Below are 17,350 nucleotides of genomic sequence, written 5' to 3' on the forward strand. Positions count from 1 at the left end.
CCTGCCCTGCCTCTCCTGTCCCATGTTCACACTTATTCATTCATCCATACTCAATCAGCAACAACTGTTTGCCAGACCCAGTTAACAAAATAGAACAAGATGCTGCCACAGCTGTAGCTGTCCGAGGGTGGGGAGGAAAGAGTGGGTACCGTTCTATAAATATGACCCTAACAGTTGACCAGGCCTCCCTCCCACTAGTTAGAGCCTTGGCTTAGAGTTTGAAACTTGAAACTCGTTGCCTTCTTCTTCTGATCTGTCTTGGGCTATGATTTCCTCTGTAAAATTGAACCTATTTGTATTCTACCTCTTAGGAATTTATTGTCATTTTTATCTAAAAATTTCTTCTTCAGGTAGGTGCTCAGTGGTCCTTCTCGATTCGATCCTCTGAAACAGCCTTCAGGAATCCACTCCTGCCCCAGTCTACCGAACGTCTTCCTTCACTAGCCCAAGCGACCTCTTCAGAATGTTAAATTGCTTACATTACTCCCCTCCTTAACTCTTTAAATGTCTCCTACTGCCTTTAGAACTAAGCCCAAATTCTTAACCTGGTCCACAAAAACCCAAATGGTGATGCCCTCTGCTTGTCTTACCCCGTGCTATGCCGCCCCAATCTCTCCAGCTAAACTCTTGTTTGTAATTCCTAGGCATGTCATTGTTTCTGCCACCACGAAGTCTACAATGTGCCAGCTACCTGGAAAAGTTTTCTCTCATTTTCTTCACCTAACTGCTTAGTTGGAGCCCTGGTGGCATAGTGGTTAAGAGCTCAGCTGCTATCTAATTAGTCAGCAGTTCTAATCTACCAGCCACTCCTTGAAACCCTATGGGGCAGTTCTGCTGTGTCCTATAGGGTCACTATGAGTCGGAATTGACTGGATGGCAATTTTTTTTTTTTTTAACTACTTACTTAAATGCCAAGTTTCAGCTTAAACATCTGTTATTCCAGGAAGCTTTCCCAAACCTTTCCTATTAAGTCAAATCTCCTAGCATGTGTTTCCCTAGAACCCTATACATCTGTAACTATTTGAACTTATTTGTTTAACAAGGTTTATATTTACTACTTCACTGAAGCTTTAAGACTGTAGGGAATAAAATCAAAATCGACATGACATGTTTTCCTGGTACACGGAAGTGTTAAACAAATGTGGTTGACTGACTGAATTGTATAGATATTTCCACCATTGTAGCTGACTGACTTGTATTCAGAGCTGTTCAGAAGAACTATCTGTACTGCCGGAAATGTTCTATATCTGTGTTGTCCAATACGGTAGCCAGCAACTCCACGCAGCTATTGAAATGTGCCTAGGGCAACTGAAGAAATGATTTTTTCACATTTTAATTCATTAATTAAAATTTAAATAGCCACCTGTACATGCCTAACCCCCCAAAAACAAACCCATTGCCATTGAGTCAAATCTGACTCATAGCGACCCTATAGGACAGAGTAGAACTGCCCCATAGGGTTTCCAAGCCTGTAAATCTCTACAGAAGCAAACTGCCACACCTTTCCCCCATGGAGCAGCTGGTGGGTTCAAACAGCCGATCTTTCAGTTAGCAGCCAAGTGCTTTAACCACTGTGCAGCCAGGTCACCACGCTTGTGCCTAGGTGCTACAATATTGGAGAGGAGAGGGTAGATTTCCACTTTCTATGTCATGGTGTCAGTTTGGTGTTGGAAGATAACTCTCCGTGGGTCTCTTATGTGTTTCTGTACTTCCTGTGGGCACAGGCAATAACTACCCTTTGTTACGGATTAACTTTTCCAGGATTTTGGTGCAGCAAACAGGCTTGGAAGTTAGAGATAGCATTTCCCTCCGGGACAAAGGGCAGGTACACTTATTGCCCATTATAACAAATTCGGGTTCACAAGCTCAGTTTGTACATGCCAACCACTCCATGTATAGAAGGGGCACTCCATTTGGGACTTGGGGGAACTGGCTCAAAATTCAGACACTCTGGTTATGGCTATCACTGTAAGTAATAAACTATCTTTCATCTCTGTTCTGGGTGGAATTGTGTCCCCCAAAAAGATACGTTCAAGTCTCAACCCCTGGTACTTATAAGCGTGACCTTATATGGAAATAGGGTCTTTGCAGATGTAATCAAGTTAAGATGAGGTCATTAGGGTTGACCCGAATTAAATATGATTCTAAAACCTAATCAAATCTGTTGCCGTTGAGTTGCATTTGACTCATAGTTACCCTACAGGATAGAGTACAACTGTCCCATAGTGTTTCCAAGGAGCAGCAGGTGGATTCGAACTGCCAACTTTCTGGTTAGCAGCCATAGCCATCAGGACTCCTCATCAAATATGATTAGTGTCCTTATAGGAAAAAGAGAAGAGGCATAGAGACATACAGGGGAAAAGCTCACATGAAGACAAAGGCAGAGATTGGAGTGACATATCTACCAGCCAAAGAATACCAAGGATAGCAGGCAACTGTCAGAAGCTAGGAAGAGGCAAGGAAGGTTCCTTCTCTAGAGCCTTCAGAGAGAGACTGGCCTTGCCGGCACCTCGGTTTCAGACTTCTAAGCTCCAGAACTCCAAAACTTTCTGTTGTTTTTAAGCCATTTAGTATGTGATACTCCTTTTACAGCTGCCGTGGGAAATGACTACAATCTTTGGCCCAGGGCTTTTGCGTCTTCTACCAGCATCCATGAAATCATGGTAGGTAGAGTAGAACCTCACACCTGTCCTAGTTCTTGAAACGTAGACAAAATTTAAGCCCCCAGGTATTTTGTTTCAGATCGTTTTCGAGTTTATTTCCAGAATATTCTTTTATTCTTCTTCCTTAAACTAGGTAGGAACGTTTAGCTTCTGTGAATGTTCTAAGCTCAACCTTTCTTTTTTGTAAAGAGATACTGGCAAGATAAGAGAACTCCAGTCTAACGTCCCAGAATATCTTAAAAATGTATCTAATGAATAGGTGACGTAGTTCTTCTTCAAAACATCTTCATGTTTTGGCTAGTACAACGGAAGAACTGATTTTTTAAAATTTATCTCACACAGCTATCTGAATAGAAAATCTTTGGAACGCCTTTTGAAAAGTCTTGTGTTTGGGCTTTTTAGCTATACAAATGCAAATATGTTCTTGGGCTCTATCTTTTTAAATTAATACTTATCATGATACTTGGTAGGTCACAACGGTTAAAGTAGTTAATGGTTAAAAAGCAGAGAATGTTTTCCTTCTTAATACTTCAATATGCCTAGAAGTGATGTTTTCCCCAAACACAAGATTTTGAATTCAAGTGGATTCAGCAAATATTTATTGAGGCCTTTATAGAGATTGCATTTTAAAAGAACACTTAAAAAATAAATACCCGTTTGAAAAGATATGCTCAGTAGAATCATTACTGAAACAAGGCTGCAGGAAATTTTAAAAGCTCATTGCAGACCTTAGCCATGACATTTTGCTCTTCAGGACTGTGAAATCAATTTAGTGCATAAAAAAAAAAAAAAAAATCCAGTGCCACAAAGTCAATTCTGACTCATAGCAACCCTACAGGAGAGAGTAGAACTGCCCCATAGAGTTTCCAAGGAGCGCCTGGCAGATTCGAACTGCCGTCCCTTTGGTTAGCAGCCATAGAACTTAACCACTAAGCCACGAGGGTTTCTGATTTAGTGCTAGCTGAGGCTATTTTAAGGTCCCTGGGTGACTCAAGTGGTTTGCAATTGGCTACTAAATGGAGAAAAGATCGAAGTTGTCAAGAATTTCATTTTACTTGGATCCACAATCCATGCCCATGGAAGCAGCAGTCAAGAGACCAAATGATGCATTGCATTGGGCAAATCTGCTGCAAAAGACCTCTTTCAAGTGTTAAAAAGCAAAGATGTCACTTTGAGGACTAAGGTGCACCTGACTCAAGCCACCGTGTTTTCGGTTGCTTCATATTCAGGTGGAAGCTGGAGAATGAATAAGGAAGACTGAAGAAGAATTGATGTATTTGAATTATGGTGTTGGCAAAGAATATTAAATATACCATGGACTGCCAAAAGAATGAACAAATCTGCCTTGGAAGAAGTACAGCCAGAATGCTGACTAGAAGTGAGGATGGTGAGATTTTATCTCATGTACTTTGGACCTGTTTTCAGGAGGGACTAGTCCCTGGAGAAGGACATCACGCTTGGTAAAGTAGAGGGTCATTAAAAAAGAGGAAGACCCTCAAGGAGATGGATTGACATAATGGCTGCAACAATGGGCTCAAGCATAACAATTGTGAGGATGGCACAGGACTGGGCAGTGTTTTGTTCTGTTGTACATAGGGTTTGCTATGAGTCGTACCTAACAATAACATTATTGCAAAAAGACATCTTTTTATGTACAATTTACTAACTACCCATATGGCAAGAGCAAACGATTGTTGAATGATTATAATATATACCTACCTTCTAATCTGCACCTATATTACACCTTTGACCTAATCTATTTAGTTCAGTTGCTTCAATTTTTCACTTTGGATATGTGAGTGCTATCAACTTTATCTATAGCAGAGAGAATTTTGGTTACATCTTTATTTGATATTGTAGGCAGGGGTTGGCGAACTTTTTCTGTAAAGGGCCAGATAGTAAATATTTTAGGTTTTTCTGGCCACACATGGCTTCTGTCTCATATTCTGTTTTATTTTATTTTACTGCTGTTCACAAATGTAAAAGTCATTCTGAGCTTGTATGTTGTACAAAAAAAGGCTGCTGGCAGGGTTTGGCCCTCCGGGTTGTACTTTTTCAGTGCCTGCTCTAGTTACCACTTCCCTGTCTTCACTTCCCATACTCCAACGCCTTAATTTAGGGAAGAAGAGCTTCCCTGTTTTAATCCTTTGTTCATTATACTCCATTTTATTCCTCAGTCTGTATATCAGAAAGGACAGGGAAACTCTAACGTTTGATACTTGACCTTTATCATAGTCTTAGTGATGCCATTAAGTTACCTGTTTCACCCAGCTTGATGCAAAGGTGAGCTGTGTTTCATAGTCAGTCAGGTGGAATTTGGAAAGATGCAAATATTCACAAAGTTTCTATTACTTTGATGATTCAATAACAAGGGAGGAAGAGAGTATCTACTTCCTGGTTTTTGAGAATTACATCATGTAAAGTAGGATGGAATGACATAAAATATGCTTTGAAATCATACCCTCCAAAAAATATTTCATTGAAACATTTCTTTTAAATATGAATCATCCAGCCATAGTGAGAAGAAATTCTAGGCAGAGTTATTATTCAGTATACGCTTGTCGCTGGGTGCTGCCGAGTTGATTTTGACTCATAGTGTTCCCACGTGACAGAGTAGAACTGTCCCATAGCATTTTCTAGGCTGACATCTTTCTAGGAGCAGGTTGCCGGGTCTTTCCTCCATGGAACCACCTTTCAGTTAGCAGCCAATGACTTAACGGTTATACCACCAGGGCTCCTTCAGTATACAACCAAGAGTGCCCAAAAGGTTAAATTTCCCAGGCATTGATTTCTGTGTTCAGATTTGCTTTATGGCTGATTAGCAACTTGGGAAACTCTCATCTGATAAACAGATGTCAATGGTAAATGCTATGGTATATACCCCTGCCAGAGACCCCAGTGTGCTGCACAAACTCCCTGCATTCAAAGAACTGCTGAGTCCCTTTCTATTCCCCTTCCTCTGGAGAGCCTTTGGCCACAAGTTTTTAGAATTAAGGTTTCTGCTCGTGACAAGTCATGTATTGGGAAGGGAGGAAGAACTAGTAAAGAAGAGTGAACAGGGAGCCACTTGTCAGTAATGGTATAGCTTAACTAATAAAGAATGTCTGCCTTGAGATATGGGATCAAATTGACAACAGCAACTCAAAAAAGAGTCTTTGGGAACTTAGGGAGCAGTGAGTTCATGTTAATGGAACCAAACACAAAAACCCATTGACTCACAGCAACCGTAGAGGACAGAGTAGAACTGCCCACCAGGGTTTCCAAGCATGCCTATACAGGCTGTGTGCTTTTCTTATTTTGTTTGAAGGGAAACAACAACAAAAAGATTTTAGACCAAGAGTGAAGTATTTTGATAAATTTGGCCTCCAAGGTGGCTACGCTAAGGATCAAGTGAACATGACTTTTTTAAGCAACTGAATTTTTAGAAGAATTGACTATACTGTCTTTGGATTTCCAACATTGACCTTACTATTTGGCTAAGACAGGATGCTCAATAAATGTTGGCTGTTGAATTGAATGGTGGCAGAAAGTTTTTGTAAGCTAAAATACATTTTCAACAATTTGTTCAGCAAGTTTCAATGTGAGGTTTTTATTTATAGATTCATTTGGGATTACAAAAAAAAACTCTTGGAAATAATTCAAGTTTTCCAGTTGCAAGAGCAGTAGCTATAACTCCCAAGTATCTTTAACCCAGATGTAACAATGGTTAATATTTTGACCTTTTTGCTTTCTCTTTGGGGAAGTTAAACTTTGTCACGGGGTCGCCATGACTCGAAATCCACTTGACAGCACTTCATAACAGCAACAACAAAGGCATATACGTATTATTTTTTATTCTGAACCATTTTGAGAGTAAATTGTAAGACATGATGCCCCTTTACTCCTAAGCATTTTGGGGTGTATGTTCTAAGAACAAGAACATTCTCTCTCTCTTTCTGTTTTGTAACAACTTTTTGGAATATAATTCACATACCATGTAATTCACTGTACAGTATAGTATATTCGGAGTTGTTCAACCATTACCACTTTCTAATTCCAGAACGTTTTCATCTCTCCCCCCCAAAACCCCAAACCCATTAGCAATCACTCCGCATTCCCTCTCCCCACCACAAGCCCTAAACCAAAAAAGACCTCATTGCCCAGGTGTCAATTCCGCAAGCCCTAGGCAACCACTAATCTACTTTCTGTCTCCCTGGATTTACCTATTCTGTACATTTCAAATAAATGGAATGATGTAATATAATATAGGACCTCTTGTGTCTGGCTTCTTTCACTTAGCATAATGTTTTCAAGGTTTATCTATATTGTAGTTTGTATCAGTACTTCATCCTTTTTATGGCTGGGTAATATTCCATTGTATGGATATATCACATTTTATTTATCTATTCATCACTTGACAGAAATTTGGACTGTTTCCACATTTTGGGTATTGTGTGAAGAATGCTGCAATGGATATTTGTATACAAGACTTTGCATGGACATATTTTTTCATTTTTCTTGGGTGTATACCTAGGAGTGGAATTGTTGGGTCATATGAGAACTGTACATTTAACCTTTTGAGAAACTTCCAGATTGTTTTCCAAAACTGCTGCGCCGTTTTCCAACACTGTATGAGGGTTTCAGTTTCTCCGCATCCTCACCAACACTTGTCAATGTCTGTTTTTTTGATCAGAGCCATCCTAGTAGGTATGAAGGAGCCTCTGCTGGTGCAAATGGTTAAGGTGCTTGCTGCTAACAAAAGGTAGTAGTTTGAATTCACCCAGAACCTGATGATCTACTTTAAAAAATCAGCCATTGAAAACCCTGTGGAGCACAGTTCTACTTTGACACACATGAGGTCACCATGAGTTGGAATCAACTCAACGGCAACTGTTTCTTTTTCCCAGTGACCATGATTCCACGTAAGTCTGTATTGTCAATAAAACCAGAACCCAAACGTGTTGTTGTTGAGTTGATTCCAACTCATGGCGACCCCATGTATTTCAGAGTAGAACTGCAGTCTATAGGGTTTTCAATGGCTGCAATCTTTAATCTTATAGAAGTCAATTGTCAGACCTTTCTTCCATGACACTGATGGGTGGATTCAAACCTCCAACCTTTGGGTTAGTAGTCCAATGTAACCATACCATTTAGGGACCTTTGTTGTCTGTAATGTGTCAGCATTTTCCTCCCAACAATTCCCAGCTTGATAACTGGGCTAGATAAAGTTATCAATAACAAATTGGATATTTAAGGTAATATTCTATACACAGACCAGTGGCGGCTTTTGATATTTCGTCATTAAGTGCCCAGTTTTTATTTATTTATTTTTGGTTGAAAGGGATTTGTGTCTATATGACTTATTTCATCAGCCGGTTGTTGGGGGAAAGAGCGGGTCTCGTTTGCCTGCTAACTTATGTATACGATTATTGTTTTATGAAGGCTATGTTGATGGCTGTATCGTAGGGCCTTACAGGAGAAGGCCCTCTAACATATGTGTAAGGCATGGCCATTTAATGGTCTTGGGAAAAGGCTTATGTTCTCAGTCAGTTTCCAGAGAGGATGTCACCCCCTCAGCAGGCTGCAGAAGGAGAACTGCTCCGTCTTAATCTCAGGTGTAAGTGTATCAAGATATCTGGGGCGGGGTCCTTGACTCAGCATGTAGGCTGATAACCACCTGGCAGGAGAGGGGAATAGGCTAGGAGTCCTCAAAACTGTGCACCCTTCGGGCTGTCTTGGTGCTGGTTTACTCAGTAGGTAGACTAGGAAAGGACCTGCTAGACCTGATTGTCTTAGTTATCTAGGACTACTATAACAGAAACACCACAAATGGTTGGCTTTATCAAAGAGAAATTTATTCTCTCACAGTCTAGGAGGCTAGGAGTTTGAATTCAGGGTGCCAGCTCTAGGGGAAGGTTTTCTGTCTAGGTCAGCTCTGGGGAAGGCCCTCGTCATCAATCTTCCCCTGATCTAGGGGCTTCTCAGTGCACGGTCCCCGGGTCCAAAGGATAGCTCTGTCCCCGGCTCTTCTTTCTTGGTGGTATGAGGTCCCTCTCTCTCTGCTCATTTCTCTTTCCTTTTATCTCTTGTAAGAGAAAAGGTGATGCAGGCCACAACTACAGGGAAACTCTAGTTACATTGGATCAGAGGTGAGACCTGAGTAAGTGTGTTGCATCCCACCCTAACTTTCTTTAACATAACCTAATCTTGCTTCATTAACCACAGGTGAAAATTAGGATTTACATCACAAAGGATAATCACATCAGATAATAAAAGGGTGGTCAACCACAGAATACTGGGAATTATGGCCTAGCCAACTTGACACATATTTTTAGGAGACACAATTCAATCCATCACACACGAAGGAAACTAAAGGTGGTAGAACCAGAAATCCGTGCTTGGTAAACTGGGTGGTCCCATGTTACCTGTATTCTCTTTGAAGAGTCCAGCCTCTCTCAGCTTACAGAGGCAAACAAACCAAACTGAACCAGACTCTTTGTGGGGGAGCAGCCCTTCCTGAAAGTATTATGATTCTGCTGGTGGCTAAAGCTATTAAAGGAGTGGACTCGGGAGTAGGTCAGTTGCCCTTCCCCACGATGAGGTTGTATTTATTTCCTTAGTGTTAACTTTGTAGGGTTGGTTTTTGTTTTAATAAGGCAGGTGCTTTCTTTTAGGAGAGTACAGAGGGGAAAAAAAATAATAAAAATAAGAACTCCATTTTTAATTATTAACTCTGTTAACTTTTGCTCAGATTCCTCTGTTAAATACAATGCCCACTTTGGTCTCCTCTTTCGTTCCATTTATGGGCCAAAGTAGCCCTTACTCATGACTCTACACCAACAATAACAAGCTACGCTAAGGGAAGCAGAACATATGGAAAAGAGGCAGGCTTTTGTCCTCTAAGGTCCTTAAACAGGTCTCTAAGTCACATTTAGAGAGTCCTCATGCTCCACCCTTCCTAAAAAGTTACCATTGCGTGGACTACAACTCATGGAAACCCCGTGTGTTTCAGAGTAGAACTGTGCTCCACTGGGTTTTCAATGGCTGTGATCTTTCAGAAGTAGACCATCAGGCCTTTCTTCTGAGGCGCCTTGGAGAGATTCGAACAGCTAACTTTTCAGTTAGTAGACGAACACTTAACGATGTGTGCCATCCGGGGATACTCTCATGTTTTCCAGCCTACCTCTGATTAAACTTGTTTTCAGTTCAAGTACTCACAATCAAGGCAATTCTGGAATAGTTTCCATTTCCATGTTATTTGTGTTTGGTGACTGAAATCACCACATGAGCTTTTCCACTTTTTATTGTAAATATATGTAATATGTAAGTAAGTGTATATAATAATTAAACACCTTTTATAAGCAACCTGAGCCTCACTTGCTGAGTGGTTGGTCCTTCTTTGGTGGACAGGAAATCCTTCACTTCTTAAGACAAGCAGGTTCCCTCTCTGGGCAACTCTGAAGTTAGCACGTACTTCTGTCCTCATTTAAACCCCAAAAGCCATTTACCTTCCATTTATTTGGGTTTATATTAAATTCTTGTGAGGAATTTTAGACACCTGACTCCCAAGGTTTGAGAACCCAATCCATTTAAGTTTGGGACTTCCTATAACTTCCTACTGCTATACTTCAAAGAATAGATGCTGGAAACCACAAAGTAGTGTAATTAAAGAAAAAACATCTCTCAAATAAGTGTTCAGTAGAGAGAAGCCAACATTTACTCTGGATAGAGCCTGCCCTTAGCCTGAGATCTCAGCAAGGCTGAACAACCGAAGGAGGCAGGCAGAATGGGGTATTTGTTCAGTGCTTTGGCAAGTCATTAGGAATGCAGAAACACACACACACACACAATCTGCCCCACACCCCACAATCCCAAACTCACAACAACCAACCCTTTTGTCCTGGGAATAATCTTAGACCAGCTGGGGCCGAAGGACTATGGAGAGGAGACATTCCCTTTCCAGAAGGTAAAGGAAAGAGGAATGAATTGCTCTTGAGTCTCTCTGGCTCTCTGCCAACAGGCAGCCTCTCAGTTCCTGGGCTGCCAGGCAACAGCCATGTGGTGTGTTTAGGCAAAGGAGGGTGAATGCAATAATACTGTAGGTTACATGTGAAGCCCATGCGCACTAGGAGAAATCCCTTGCAATCCTAAAGGATACCCTGGGGCCTAGTGGTTTAGAGCTACAGCTGCTAACCAAAAGGTCGGTAGTTCGAATCCACCAGGTGCTCCTTGGAAACTCTATGGGAGCAATTCTACACTGACCTACAGCATTGCTATGAGTCGGAATTGGGGTTGCTATGAGTCAGAATCCACTCAACTGCGACGTTTTTTTTTTTTTTAACCTAAAGGAAGAAAAATCTAGGGTATTCCTCCCTCAGAATCAGGACACCTGGTGAAGAAAATTGGCCACCAGAGAGTTGCTTCCTGTGCATGAAATCAGTGCAAGTTGAGGTGGAGAGTTTGTTGTCTACTTGAGGCTTTCTTTCTGTACTTTACTGCAGTCATCTATGTAGTGACCATCAGGCACATGTTTTTCTTTCTTTTTTTTTTTTGTTCATTGTGTTTTAGGTGAGGGTTTACACAGCAAATTAGTTTCTCATTAAACAATTAATACACATATTGTTTTGTGACATTGTTTGCCAAACTTGCGACATGTCAACACTCTCCCCTTCTCGACCTTGGGTTCCCCATTTCAGTTCATCTCCTCCTGCCTTCTCGTCCTTACCCTGGGCTGGTGTGCCCATTTAGTCTTGTATACATGGTTGAGCTACGTGTATTGTTGTTTGTTTTATGGGCCTGTCTAACCTTTGGCTGAAGGGTGAACCTCAGGAGTGACTTCAGTATTGAGTTAAAAGGGTATCCTGGCCATACTCGCGGCATTTCTCCAGTCTCTGTCAGAGCAGTAATTCTGGTCTTTTTTCGTGAGTTTGAATTTTGTTCTACATTTTTCAGGCACATGTTTTCCTTCTTTGGATTGTGCAGCATAAATGATAACAAATTCTAAGCCCCAACACTCTTTTTTATGATGACACTTCATAGGGATAAATCTGCTGTTTCAGCATCCGTTGCTTTCTATGTGTCATGGTTATTGTGATGACAGCTTAATTCACTTAAGTTATGGGTTATGATGGCTACTTCCAGACACCCCAAAGTCATCAGTAAATTCTCTTCCCCATTGCACGGTAGGATGACTAGCTTCTGGGAAGGTTCCAGCAGATGGCTAATTCTAGCAATCATTTGCTTCTTCTAGTAATTTCTCCCTCCATTCTAGAATAACAATTTAGCTCCCCAGTGTACAGCATCTAACAATGGCTTTCAGACTTCTTTTGACTTGTGCGAGGGGTGTGTTTGTGTACGCGTTTGTTTGAGGAAGAAGAATCATGGACAAACTTTTATCTGTAAGACATTGATTACTTTTATTTCCCCATACTGATTCTAAAGATTGAAATTGCTTTTAATCTCAACTTTAACTCTTTGCACATGGTATTTTTGTCTTCAATATAAAATGTGTTTGTTGATTACCATATGCATGTGACTTAAACATCGAGCCTTTCGAAATAAGAAATTCTTCCCTTTTTATCATTTGAGAAAAATGTGCACTTTTTCAGGTATGATTTCTGTTATAAATATGGTTCATCTTGATTTTTGTAATAATCCATGCCTACGGTATAGACCTCTAGACCTCTGAGGGCAACAAACAATAGCAGCTAATTTATTTTTAGCTGTTATTTGCAGAGAAGTTGGTTTACAAATCATGCATAATCTTATTTAATATTCACAAAAACCTAATGAGGCAGGATGCATTCATCCCTTTGTTTTTATTATTCTTTCAACAAATATATATTGATTGCTGAGCACACTGCTGTTGGGTGAGGGGCTGTTGATGCAATAGTGGACGAGGTGGATTTGGTCCCAGCTTCACGGAATGTATAGTCAAGTTCCAGGAACAGGGCAGATATTTTAACAAGCCTGTTTTCAGGCAAACCAGATTTCAGATTGATTTGTACCCATCTGTAACCCAGAGTCTCTGAGAACTCACATGCAACTTCCTGATCTTGCTGAGGAAAGATGGCAGCAGAGGAGGCCTAACTCCAGGATACCCTCATGGGACATTGGCACAGAAGGTACTAGAAGTTGTGTGAGGGCAGTTGAGAAAACAATCCCTTCTAAATGTGGGATTGTTTTTTAAAGGGACTCAAGGATAAGACCTTATAATTCTGATTTAGTTGCATTAAGGTGATGGTTCACCTCCTGGTACAGGGCTTTCAAGAACCAGAGTTGAGGATCTGAGTAGGTATAGACCATGAATCTAATTTCTTTCTAGCCAACCCCCGTGCAGAAGGTTTATACTTATTCCTCTGAGGTCAGGGGTGGTGCAGTCAGCTTCTATGTCATGACTCAAGGGGGTCTTGAGAGAGCCGAGAGACTGTTAGAGTCTACTGTCTACCCCCCACCCCAATGGCCACAAGATTTACGTGCCTATCAAGAGTGCAGAAGTTGCAGCGGCTGAAGAGTTAGGCTGGGTCAAGGCATCCACTAACTACGTGCCCAACCATATGGGATGGACTTGGTGGGGAAGAGTTCTCTACGTTTCCCCATGGGAAGGCTCATAAGAAAGGCTTGTAGACAGATGTGGCCAACTCCCTCAGCTCCATCCTCCAGTGACGGTTCTGAGTTTCCTAGATCAGCTTAGAAGATATCTTGGGGAGAAAAGCCTCAACCAAAAGCTCTTTAGTTTAAGTTTTAAAAAAAGGACAGCAAAGGTAGTAATTGTTTGATGCCAGCTATCAAAAGACTCAACGAGATTAAGTGGAGTTTGAGGTGGATTTATAGAATTGTACCTTCCTCTGCATACCAAGAGCCCTGGAGCGCAGTGGTTAACTTGGCTGCTAACCATAAAGGTTGGCAGTTCAAATCCAGCAGCCACTCCTTGGAAACTCTATGGGAAAGTTCTACTTTGTCCTACAGGGTTGCTATGAGTCGGAATCAACTCATGGGCAATGGGTTTTTTCTGCATACCAATGATCATGAAGATGGCCCAGAGCTGGGCAAAGTCTTGTTTTGTTGCACAAAAAGTTGCCATGAGTCTGAACTGGCGCCATGGCAGCTAAGAACAACACCCCTCTCTACCAATAGTTACTATGTTCACACACACCCACAAACATGTATTAAACATTTTATAGAGTGAGGTTAAAGAAAAGGTCCACTTCCCCCATATTACTATTCCAAGTATCACAATTCTGATTATTCCTTATGTTGACAATAGCCTACATAGATTTTACTAGCTATATGACCCTGGGAAAATTGCTTGAACTTTCAGAATTGGCTTTCTTTCTGCAAAATAGGGAAAATAATAGCACCTTTTCTGGGGATTGTCACCTAAAAAGCACTTAAATATTACCAATACCAGTTGCTGTCAAGTTGATTCTGACTCATGGTAACCCCATGTGTGTCAGAGTAGAACTGTGCTCCGTAGGGTTTTCAATGTCTGATTTTTTGGAGGTAGTTCTCTAGGCACTTCCTAGGTGCCTCTGGGTGGACTTGAACCTCCAACATTTTGATTAGCAGCCGAGCATGTTGACCATTTGCACCACCCAGAGACTCCTAATAAATATTAGCTAATTTTTTTTATTTAATAATTAATTTATAGTCTTTTTGATCAATTTGCCCATTTTAACTGATATTAAGATTCTAAGAGAGAAAAACTCAGGCAGTCTTGAGCGGACCAGCTTCTGTTTGAAAGCGTCACCTGTGTTCAGGAATTATTAAAGAGAAGTCTTCAGATCTGAGTCTCTTTCCAAAATGCCTTGCCTTTCAGTTGCAACATTTTGTTTTCCAAACAATGAAGAGATGGTATGCAGTGCTTCAGTCTTTTATCTCTGATCAAGTCCTCGCTTGGTTTCAGGAAGAAAATAAGTTTCTCTTGAGTTTTCCTTTTGGGAAGTCTGTAGCACAGCACTGCCCAGGCTGGCTTGATTCATGGGTTCAGCTGCGTGGAGAATGTGTTCTTCCATTCTTGGTTCCCTGTAACTCTCCCTCTCCTATAAATATCACCTTCCCTTGACTGAGGCTTCCTCTGGCTACTATAGAGTCGAAGGGAGGCACAGACAATTACAGACTTCTTTATGGTCTTTCATGTACAAGGTGGCAGGAATTCCCAAGTCTAAGAGATTTTGTTGTCAGGTTAGCACCTGTCTAGATTATAAATGAGGGGCCTCGGGTGGTACAAATGGTTAACATGTTCAGCTGCTAACCAAAAAGTTGGAGGTTGGAGTCCATTTAGAGGTGCCTAGGAAGTAAGGCCTGGCAATCTCTTCTGGAAAATCACACACTGAAAACCCTACGGAGCACAGTTCTACTCTGACACACATTGGGTTGCTTGAGTCCGAGTGGACTCAATGACACCTGGTTTTTAGATTATAAATGCCTTAAGGGCAGCCACCAGCACAGGACTTTGCTTGCATACAATGAAAGCTCAATAAACCATTTTTTAGTTGTTGATGTTGACGGCGATGGCTGGGCAGATATCTTTCTTAGAACTGTTTTTACTTCTTCCAACTTAATTTTTTATTGTTTCTTTTCTAAAGAAATCTATCCTCCTCTTCCCAATAAAAAAAACCTGCTCAGACAATTTGTGATCATTGAGTGGAATTCTGCTCGCATAAAGCAAGCTTTCAGAGCAAGTGAGCTTCCAGAGTGAAAACAGAAGGCTGTATTTATAGTTCAAATTATTATACGGCAGTTGATAGTTCTGGTTTGATTAAAAAAGTCCTGTCCTTGATAACAGAAAAAGTGGATTAGGTTTTATCGCTGCTGTCAGGCTTTAGAACGGCCCTGTAATTCAGGGTTTATCTCTGGGACCGCCTGGCTTTTAAAAATGTAAATCTTTTCCTGGCTATGGTAGTTGACAGCCTCTTGTGTCAGATAGGGCTAAGCTAACAATGAGAATATCAGTTTCATTTTTTTCAGGTCTTCTTAGGAGCAAATTCTACTCTGAAGGCATGAATCAGACCAAATATGTCTGTTCTAGTTTTTCTGATTTAGTATGATGAACACGATGTTTTATTCTACTTGGTTGGTTTTGTTGACAAAAATACAAAAGGAAGTGATGACTGTTACATAAAGACCTCCTTGCTGGATACTCCAAAGGTTCCTGGATGGTGCTAATGGTTTATGCTGGACTAAGCAGAGCCTTGGTGGTACCGTGGTTAAGAGCTTAGCTGCTAACCAAAAGGTCCAGCAGTTCGAATCCACCAGCAGCTTCTTGGAAACCCTATGGGGCAGTTCTACCCTGTCCTATAGGTTAGCTATGAGTTGGAATCCACTCAATAGTAATGGTTTTTTTTTTTTTTTGCTATTAGCCTGAAAGGTTGTCAGTTCAACCCACTCAGCGGCTCTGTGGAAGTAATAAGGACTGACGGTCTGCTTCTATAAAGATTACAGCCAAGAAAACCCTATGGAGCAGTTTTATTCTGTAACACATAGGGTTGCCACGAATGTGTTTTTACTTTGGTTGTATGCTTAGCAAAACAAAGAGTCATAGGATATTAAAGTTAGGGAGTGAACTTGAGTCTATGATTCATCTACCAAGTTCCTAACTGAACAAAAAACCAAACCTGCTACGGTGGAGCCTGATTCCAACTCACAGTGACCCCATGTGACAGAATAGAAGAGCCCCGTAGGGTTTCCAAGGCTGTTATCTTTACGAAGCAGACCGCCATATTTGTCTTCTGTAGAGCAGCTGGTGGGCTTGAATTGTTGCGTTTGGATTAGCAGCCCAGTTCTCAACCACTGCATCACCCTCTAGAAGTCATACTTTTGATCAGTTTTATAATGCTAGAAATATTTCGTGTTCTTTTTGTTAGCTTATGTATTTCCAGTTTTATGGCATTGGCGAAGAATATTGAATATACCATGGACTGCCAGAAGAAGGAACAAATCTGTCTTGAGAAGAAGTCAGCCAGAAAGCTCCTTGGAAGCAAGGATGGGGAGACTTTGTCTCACATACTTTGGACATATCATCAGAGGGATCAGTCCCCGGAGAAGGACATCATACTTGGTATGGTAGAGAGTCAGTGAAAAAGAGGAAGGTCTCAACAAGATGGATTGATACAGTGGCTGCAACAATGGGCTCAAGTATAACAATGATTGTGATGATGGCACAGGACCCACAGTGTTTTGTTCTGTTGTGCACGAGGTCACAATGAGTTGGAACCAACTCAGTGGCACCAAACAACAACATTTCCAGTCCAGGAACCAAGGGCCCCTACCAGGTTTCCCTAGCAGTACCTATATCTGTCAGGTTTATCTTCTTTCTCTGAGATCCCCAGGTTTGCCTGTTCCCTGCCTGTCAGGAAGTACAAGTCTTTACTTCTTGTAAGGCTGGGACTTGATAAGCCATAAAAGGGGCCTGAGAGCAGTTTCCTGGGAGCATTTTGTAGGCATCATTTTCACATATGAAGTATAGTCCTGGTTGCATCTTTCTCCCTCGGAGTGACTGGTGGGTTTGAACTGCTCACTTTCAGTTAGCAGCTGAGCTCTTAATCATGGTGCCACCAGGGCTCCTTCATATACAATTAAATGAGATTTAAGTAAGACACTTATGGAATGGCTTCAAATTGGGCTTATTCAATTATATAATTTCAAAGACAATTTTTTTGACCCTATGCAAATAACTACATTGCCATGAAAAGTAAATGGACTTAGCC

The sequence above is a fragment of the Elephas maximus genome, chromosome 23, assembly GCF_024166365.1.
Source record: "Elephas maximus indicus isolate mEleMax1 chromosome 23, mEleMax1 primary haplotype, whole genome shotgun sequence".
NCBI lineage: Eukaryota > Metazoa > Chordata > Mammalia > Proboscidea > Elephantidae > Elephas > Elephas maximus.